General features: G+C 44.7%; 2 pseudogenes; one reads left to right on the top strand and one right to left on the bottom strand.

Moving 5' to 3' along the window:
- Nucleotides 1-7,043: 7,043 nt before the first annotated feature.
- On the bottom strand, nucleotides 7,044-7,162 carry LOC134937829 (5S ribosomal RNA; annotated as a pseudogene).
- An 866-nt stretch (nucleotides 7,163-8,028) lies between these two features.
- LOC134941825 (5S ribosomal RNA) lies at nucleotides 8,029-8,147 on the top strand (annotated as a pseudogene).
- Nucleotides 8,148-8,807: the final 660 nt, after the last annotated feature.

Genomic DNA, 8,807 nt, shown 5'->3' with positions numbered 1-8,807 from the left:
TTCTGGCTTATGCTGGTGTTTTGGGGTGCCACACCCTGCACCTAGATATAGCGCTAGGGACCCCAAATATACAGAGACGCCGTGATGCGGCTTTGGGGCTTATTCACACATTTGCGCAAATATGTGTAACGAAGATCTCTGAATTCTATTATCATGTGGAATTTATATCTGGTTACGGTTATCATTCAGGGTGCTGGGGGAAACAAATGCCTTTTTTTCATGCTTATTTACATGTTTCCATCTACCCGCCGCATCATGCATACCTGAGGTTTGCTGTGCAGGACTGCCACTACCAGTTCCAAACATTGCCTTTCGGGCTTTCCACGGCTCTGAGAATATTCACCAAGGTGATGGCGGAGATGATGGTTCATCTTCGCAAGAAAGGAGTCAAAGTCATCCCATACTTGGACGATCTCCTCATAAAAGCGAGATCCAGGGAGAAACTAGTGCAGAACATTGCACTTTCCCTGACGGTGCTTCAACAGCACGGTTGGATCATAAACCTTCCAAAATCACAATTGGAACCCACAATGAGGTTATCATTTCTGGGAATGATATTGGACACGGAAGCACAGAAAGTATTCCTACCAGTGGAAAAGGCTCTGGAGATCCAGAGGATGGTCAAACAAGTTTTAAAACCAGCATGCGTATTGATTCATCAGTGCATCCGCCTGCTGGGGAAGATGATAGCGACCTACGAGGCTCTACAATTTGGCCGATTCCACGCCAGGGTGTTCCAATGGGACCTACTGGACAAGTGGTCTGGATCGCACTTACACATGCAACGGAGGATAATCCTGTCAACAAAAGCCAGTATTTCACTCTTGCGGAGGCTTCAAAGTTCTCACCTCCTGGAGGGATGCAGGTTCGGGATTCAGACTTGGATCCTGGTGACCACAGATGCAAGCCTCCAAGGTTGGGGAGCAGTCACGCAAGGGGAAAGCTTCCAAGGATGATGGTCAAGTCAAGAAGTACTCCTTCACATAAACATTCTGGAATTGTGAGTTGCGTACAACAGCCTTCATCAAGCGGCACACCTTCTTCATGGTCGTCCCATACAGATCCAGTCAGACAATGCAACGGCAGTAGCTTACATAAACCGCCAGGGCGGAACAAAAAGCAGAGCGGCAATGGCAGAGGTGACAAAGATACTCCTCTGGGCAGAAAGACATGAAAAGCTCTGTCGGCAATTTTCATTCCTGGAGTGGACAACGGGGAAGCAGACATCCTCAGCAGACACGATCTCCATCAAGGAGAATGGGGCCTCCACCCTGAAGTCTTTGCAGAGGTAGCAGATCATTCGGGCGTTTCTCAAGTAGATATGATGGCATTACGTCTCAACAAGAAGCTTCAGAAATATTGTTCCAGTTCGAGAGACCCACAAGCAAAAGCAGTGGATGCACTGGTGACCCAGTGGGTGTTTCAGTCAGTGTATCTGTACCCTCCACTTCCACTAATGCCAAAAGTTCTCAAGATCATCAGAAGAACAAGGGTTTGAGCAATTCTCATTGCTCCAGACTGGCCAAGGAGGGCTTGGTATCCAGATCTTCACGAGTAATTACTGGAAGATCCTCAGCCTCTTCCTCTTTGTGAGGACCTGCTTCAGCAGGGGCCGTTTGTTTATCAAGACTTACAGCGGCTGCGTTTGACGGCATGGCTGTTGAGCGCCAGATCCTAGCCCGTAAGGTTATTCCCAATTAAGTCATTCCCACACTTATTCTGGCCAGGAAAGGGGTAACGTCCAAACATTACCATCGTATTTGGAGAAAATATGTATCTTGGTGTGAATCCAAGAAGTCTCCTGCAGTGGAGTTTAAATTAGGACGTATTCTCCTATTTCTACAGGCGGGTGTGGATGCTGGCTTGAGATTAGGGTCTATCAAAGTCCAAATTTTGGCCTTGTCCATTTTCTTTCAGAAACAGTTGGCTTCCCTTCCTGAGGTCCAGACGTTCGTGAAGGGGGTTCTGTGCATTTAACCTCCCTTTGTGCTTCCTGCAGCGCCATGGGATCTTAATGTGGTGTTGCAGTTCCTTAAATCGGACTGGTTTGAGCCTTTACAAGAGGTAGAGTTGAAGTTTCTCACTTGGAAAGTGGTCATGCTGTTGGCCTAGGCCTCAGGCAGATGAGTGTCTGAATTAGGGGCTTTGTCACACAAGAGTCCTTATTTGATTTTTCATGAAGATATAGCTGAACTGCGGTCGTGTCAGCATTTTCTTCCAAAGGTTGTGTCTTATTTCCATATCAACCAACCTGTGGTGGTGCCAGTGGCTTCTGACACCTCAGCCGTTTCAAAGTCCTTGGATGTCGTCAGAGCGTTGAGGACTTATGTTGCAAGAACAGCTTGGATAAGGAAAACAGAATCTTTGTTTGTCCTCTATGACCCCAACAAGATTGGGGGTCCTGCTTCTAAGCAGACTATTGCGCGCTGGATCAGAGGTACCATTCAGCACGCTTATTCCACGACAGGATTGCCGTTACCGAGTTCGGTAAAGGCCCACTCTACAAGGAAAGTGGGCTCTTCCTGGGCGGCTGCCCGGGGTGTCTCGGCGTTGCAAATTTGCTGAGCAGCTACTTGGTCAGGAGCAAACACGTTTGCTAAGTTTTACAGGTTTGACACCTTGGCGACCTTCAATTCTGCAGGAACATTAGTACTTTCCCGCCCATACTGGGAGCTTTGGTACATCCCCATGGTACTAAAATGGACCCCAGCATCCTCTAGGACGTAAAAGAAAATAGGATTTTAATTACCTACTGGTAAATCCTTTTCTCGTAGTCCGTAGAGGATGCTGGGCGCCCGCCAAGTGCTCATTTTTCCTACAAATTACGTTTTGTCTTTTTACACAGGTCCTCATGTGTTAAGATGTTTTACAGCAGTTGCTGTTACGTTATGCATGCACGTTAGCATGGGTTATGTTAAAGGCCATGTTCGGCAACATGTTTTTGGTATGGTGTGAACTGGTGTGACTCTCGCCACTATTTTAATGTAAATTCTTCTCTCGAAGTTGTCAGTTTCCTCGGGCACAGTTCCTATACTGAGGTCTGGAGGAGGGGCATAGAGGGAGGAGCCAGTTCATACTGTTGAAAAGTCTTAAAGTGCCAAAGGCTCCTGCGGAACGTCTATACCCCATGGTACTAAAATGGACCCCAGTATCCTTTACGGACTACGAGAAAAGGTAAATAAAATCCTATTTTTTTAACATATGTGTGAGTGCATTAGCAGCGTGTCTACTGGGGGCAAGCTACAGGGGGCTAACTACTGGGGGCAAGCTACTGGGGTTAAACTACTGTGGGCAAACTACAAGGGGGCAAACTACTGGGAGCAAACTACAAGGGGGCAAGCTTCTGGGAGCAAACTACAAGGGGGCAAGATACTGGGGGTAAACTACAAGAGGGCAAGCTACTGGGGGCAATCTACATGGGGGCAAGATACTGGGGGCAAACTACAAGGGGGTAAGCTACGTGGGCAAGCTACAAGGGGGCAAGCTACTGGGGGCAAACTACAAGGGGGCTAACTACTGGGGGCAATCTACTGGGGCAAACTACAGGGGCGCATTACTACTGGGGGCATAACTACAGGGGCGCATTACTACTGGGGGCATAACTACAGGGGCATTACTACTGGGATGTATTATTACTTGGGGGCAAACTACTGGGGCATAGCTACAGGGGCTAAACTACTGGGGGCAAACTACAATGGGGCAAACTGGGGGTATTACTACTTGCGGGCTAAACTACTGGGGGCTAAACTACAATGGGGCAAACTACAGGGGGCATTACTACTGGGGGCTAAACTACAAGGGAGCAAACTACAAGGGGGCTAAACTACTGGGGGGCATAACTACAGGGGCTAAACTACTGGTGTCATTACTACTTGGGGCAAACTACATGGGGGTAAACTACAGGGGCTAACTACTGGGGCTAACTACAAGGGGGCAAATTACAGGGGCACATTTCTAATGGGGGCATAACTACAGGGGCGCATTACTACTTGGGTCATTACTACTGGGGGCATAACTACAGGGGCATTACTACTGCGGGCATAACTACAGTGGCTAAATTACTGGGGGCATTACTACAGGGGGGCTAAACTACAATGGGGCAGACTACAGGGGGACATTGCTACTGGGGAGCTAAACTACTTGGGTCATAAAATACAGGGGCTAAACTACTGGGGCATTATCACTGGGAGGCTAAACTAAAGTGGGGGTAAACCACTGGTGTCATAACTGCAGGGGCATTATCACTTTGGGCTAAACTACTGGGGGCATAATTACTGGGGCTAAACTACAGGGGGCTAAACGACTGGGAGCATTACTACAGGTGACATTACTACTGGGGGCAATACTACACAGGAGCATTACCATTAAGGGCATTACTAATGGGGGCCCTACTAATGAGGGCATTGTAAAGGGGGCACTTCATAAGGGGCATTACTTCTGGGGACAAAAGGGGCACTACTGCTGGGGGAATTGCATAAGGGGCATCACTACTTATAGGCTCTATATAAGGGGCACTACCACTGTGGGCACTACAAGTACAGTGGACATTGCATAAGGAGCACTACTACTGTAGGCATTGTAAAAGCGGTACTACTGTGTATTACGGGGTGCTACTACTGTGGGTATTATGTGAATTAGGGGTGCTACTACTGTGGGCATTATTACTATTGTGTGACCATGCCCCTTTCTTTTTGAGACCATGCCCACTACCTCTTTAGGACCACTTTAAGCGCTGCATGACACCAGCTTCATGCTCCCCAAGCTTCAGTCTGTTGCCTGGTTTCACCATCTCCACTGGTTCCCAGCTCCCGGCTGAAGGCAAGGGGGAAGGGTGGGGGGTGGGGGGATAGACACAGAGGTAGACATAGAGTGCTGGTGTGCTAAGAGATAAAGTAGGGGGAGGTGATGGTGTGCTGAGAAATGACGTGGTGGGAAGATGATGGTGATGGTGTGCTGAGAGATGCATGCGGGAGATGATGGCGTACTGACACACTTATTGACACAGACACCACTTACTGACAGATACCCCTTTTTGACACTGGCACCCACTACTGACAGATATCACTTACTGACACAACCCTTACTGACATAAAGAAACTGACACAGATTCCGCTTACTGACACAGATACACTTACTGAAAAACCTTACTGAAACACACAGGTACAGTAGAAAGAGAATTAAGGGAGGAGGTAGACACACAGCGAGGCAAATAATAAGGTAAGGTGGAGACACAGAGAGGCATAGAATAAAGGGAGGCATAGAATGAGGGAGGGGGGGGGGGGACACAGAGAGGACACAGAGAGGACACAGAGAGGTTTGTGTTCTCCAACCAGTGTGTTTTTAGTGTTGTCTAGCTTCATGTAATGGCAGTCCACTGTCCTGAGGTGTAGATCTTGCTCCACCTTTGGCATATCCATTAAAACCAATGACCCAGCTGTTGAATCAATTGCTGGTATGTCCAGTCGGACTTGCTGTATGATCACATTCTGGAACCACAGAATTTCATGTCCTATGATACATGGAAACAGCAGCTTAAGAGCTATCACTACCATGATCCACGCGTCTGGCTCCTGAGGGTGACTGGAAGGATGTTCCTCTTGTAATCCTCAGATGTCCCATGAATACACAAGACCTTCACTTTTAGCAAACAAGGTGCCAGTCCCACTGGGATCAGGGAACCTGAAACCAAAGTATGTTCACTAATGGTGTCCACCAAGGCCAGGACCACATTCTAGTTAATGAGGATGGTTACCTGAAAAAACGAATTGTCCTTCTGGGGTACACTCATCGTGAAGGGGCTTAGGAACATTGGCTCTTCCTCCTGTGCTTGGGAGCAGTCCATAGACTCCAACAGTGTCAGGCACACCATCCAGATGTGTCCAGTCTCCCCACATTCAAAACACATTAGCTAAGCCAGCCTTGGGTTTTACCTCTTTATCTACAGGGCTTTTCATAGTCAGACCCAGTGGATCCCGTTTAAGCCTGTTTTTTGTCTTGGCATAGCTCGGTAATGCTGACATGAGCCAGTATCTTGATCTTTAAGGTCATGTACGCCGATGCCTCCTTCTCCTTAAGGTCCATATAAACCTGTTGGCCTCACTGGACAAGTATGGCTCCAGTTTCTCCACCCAGACTTCTGTGGACCTTTTGCCCTATTTGCCATTCTCTCAAAGGCGACAAGGTAGACTTCTATGTCATGGATTCCTCCTTAGGACCCAGCTGTTGTTGCTGGTGTTGCCGCAGCAGCTGTTCATATAGCAATTCTTGCTGCTGTTGCATCTGTGAGAAGGTCAGTTTGGTGCCGCACAGGACTCTAGAAATTTCTTTATAATGGGCTCTTGTAAAAATTTGTCCCTTGTGAACCAACAGTGCATATAAATAAGAAATGCCTGTATCGGTATTCAAGAAGTTGCTGTTGTTGGTGGTGCACCCAGAGTCAATAGTATATGTCAAAGTTTCAAAAGAAAAGAGAGACTCTGGGTTGGGGCACGCTTGAAAACTAAAACTTAACTTTTAATTAGAGTATGATAAAATTATGGTACACAAATAAAAACACATATATAATACTTTAGGAGAAGGTCATAAAATTATTATAGCCTCTCTCCACTTGTATTCTTTGTTCAGAGAAATGATTCTCACAAAATAAAAGGGGGGGGGGGAAGAGAAAGTAATTAGGAGTAACAATTCTCCAAGTAATATGACTATTTAAGGTGACAGTGACACCTGAGATGAAAATATTAAGAATTTAATTTCAGCATAACAAAATAATAAATTCTTTGACATGTGGTACATAGGCATTTGATATAATAAATTTTGACTAAGATTTTAGTCCATCAACCAATGCCTGTTGTAATGGTGTATCCTGGTAAAGGTTGATCTGCTATTTCTAAGTTTCTGGTCAACAAATGCAGTAAGCGGAAAGCACTAGATGAGTAAATGATCAGAAAGAATGATTGAATAAGAAGGAAAGAATATAGATGTGAAATCGGTAACAGTCAAAGGTTGCTCCAACACTTCTGCTTTTCACATGAATACAGAGGTATTTATTACTGCACCTAATATTCCCTAGCAGTCTCCCATCTAGGTACTAATCAGGCTATTCACTGCTTAGCTTCCAAGATCAGGCGAGATTGGGCGTAGCCAGTGAGATATGGCAGTAATATCACATAGATTGTGAATGAGAGGGTGTATGGTTATTGGCACATACCAGAAAGGGTACTTCTGCTTTCCATTATTGCGCACAGTCTCTCTGTTATTTTTGCATTGCAGATAAGTTATGTGATTGGCGTCAGGATGAGAGAGTACTGAAAAAGCAAGATATAGGAAACGTATAGGTTCAGGGCCCGTCTTCTGCTGTCCACTGTCATATAAAGATTATATAGCGGACAGTAAATGAGAGAGGCGGGTTACCTGAGGTGGGATACTATCGTATCGTACATTTGACGAAATTTTGGTCATCTAATTATTTAATATTTGCTAAATCTGCTATTTATTATTTACAGTGTTTAACATCTAACGCTCTTTACGTTCTCTATTTTTATTCTCATACTTCAATTAGTGAAATATAATTCATATTTATTACGTATGTCTATGGGATATCTCTAACAGCTGGCTTCGGTTCTCTATTGCTGTACCATAAGGGCATCGCTAATAGCGAAAAAAAATTTCTGCCCACTACTGTTAGGATTAAGAATATGCAATATCTGAATTCGGATGCTATATTATCATAAGAAACCTTAAGATATCTGTGTAATTTCACACGAATATTCAATAGGCCCAGGTAACCCGCCTCTCTCATCTACTGTCCGCTATATAATCTTTATATGACAGTGGACAGCAGAAGACGGGCCCTGAACCTATACGTTTCCTATATCTTGCTTTTTCAGTACTCTCTCATCCTGACGCCAGTCACATAACTTCTCTGCAATGCAAAAGTAACAGAGAGACTGTGCGCAATAATGGAAAGCAGAAGTACCCTTTCTGGTATGTGCCAATAACCATACACCCTCTCATTCACAATCTATGTGATATTACTGCCATATCTCACTGGCTATGCCCAATCTCGCCTGATCTTGGAAGCTAAGCAGTGAATAGCCTGATTAGTACCTAGATGGGAGACTGCTAGGGAATATTAGGTGCAGTAATAAATACCTCTGTATTCATGTGAAAAGCAGAAGTGTTGGAGCAACCTTTGACTGTTACCGATTTCACATCTATATTCTTTTCTTCTTATTCAATCATTCTTTCTGATCATTTACTCATCTAGGCTTTCCGCTTACTGCATTTGTTGACCAGATACTTAGAAATAGCAGATCAACCTTTACCAGGATACACCATTACAACAGGCATTGGTTGATGGACTAAAATCTTAGTCAAAATTTATTATATCAAATGCCTATGTACCACATGTCAAAGAATTTATTATTTTGTTATGCTGAAATTAAATTCTTAATATTTTCATCTCAGGTGTCACTGTCACCTTAAATAGTCATATTACTTGGAGAATTGTTACTCCTAATTACTTTCTCTTCTCCCCCCCCCCTTTTTTTTTGTGAGAATCATTTCTCTGAACAAAGAATACAAGTGGAGAGAGGCTACAATAATTTTATGACCTTCTCCTAAAGTATTATATATGTGTGTTTATTTGTGTACCATAATTTTATCATACTCTAATTAAAAGTTAAGTTTTAGTTTTCAAGCGTGCCCCAACACAGTCTCTCTTTTCTTTTGAAACTTTGCTGTTGCATCTGTAACAGCTGCTGTTGAAATTTCTGTTGCTGCTGCTTACTCTGCGTTGCCTGCTTATT

Source organism: Pseudophryne corroboree, chromosome 1 (genome assembly GCF_028390025.1).
Source record: "Pseudophryne corroboree isolate aPseCor3 chromosome 1, aPseCor3.hap2, whole genome shotgun sequence".
In the NCBI taxonomy this organism is placed as follows: Eukaryota; Metazoa; Chordata; class Amphibia; order Anura; family Myobatrachidae; genus Pseudophryne; species Pseudophryne corroboree.
This window is presented reverse-complemented; position numbering and strand designations above follow the sequence as displayed.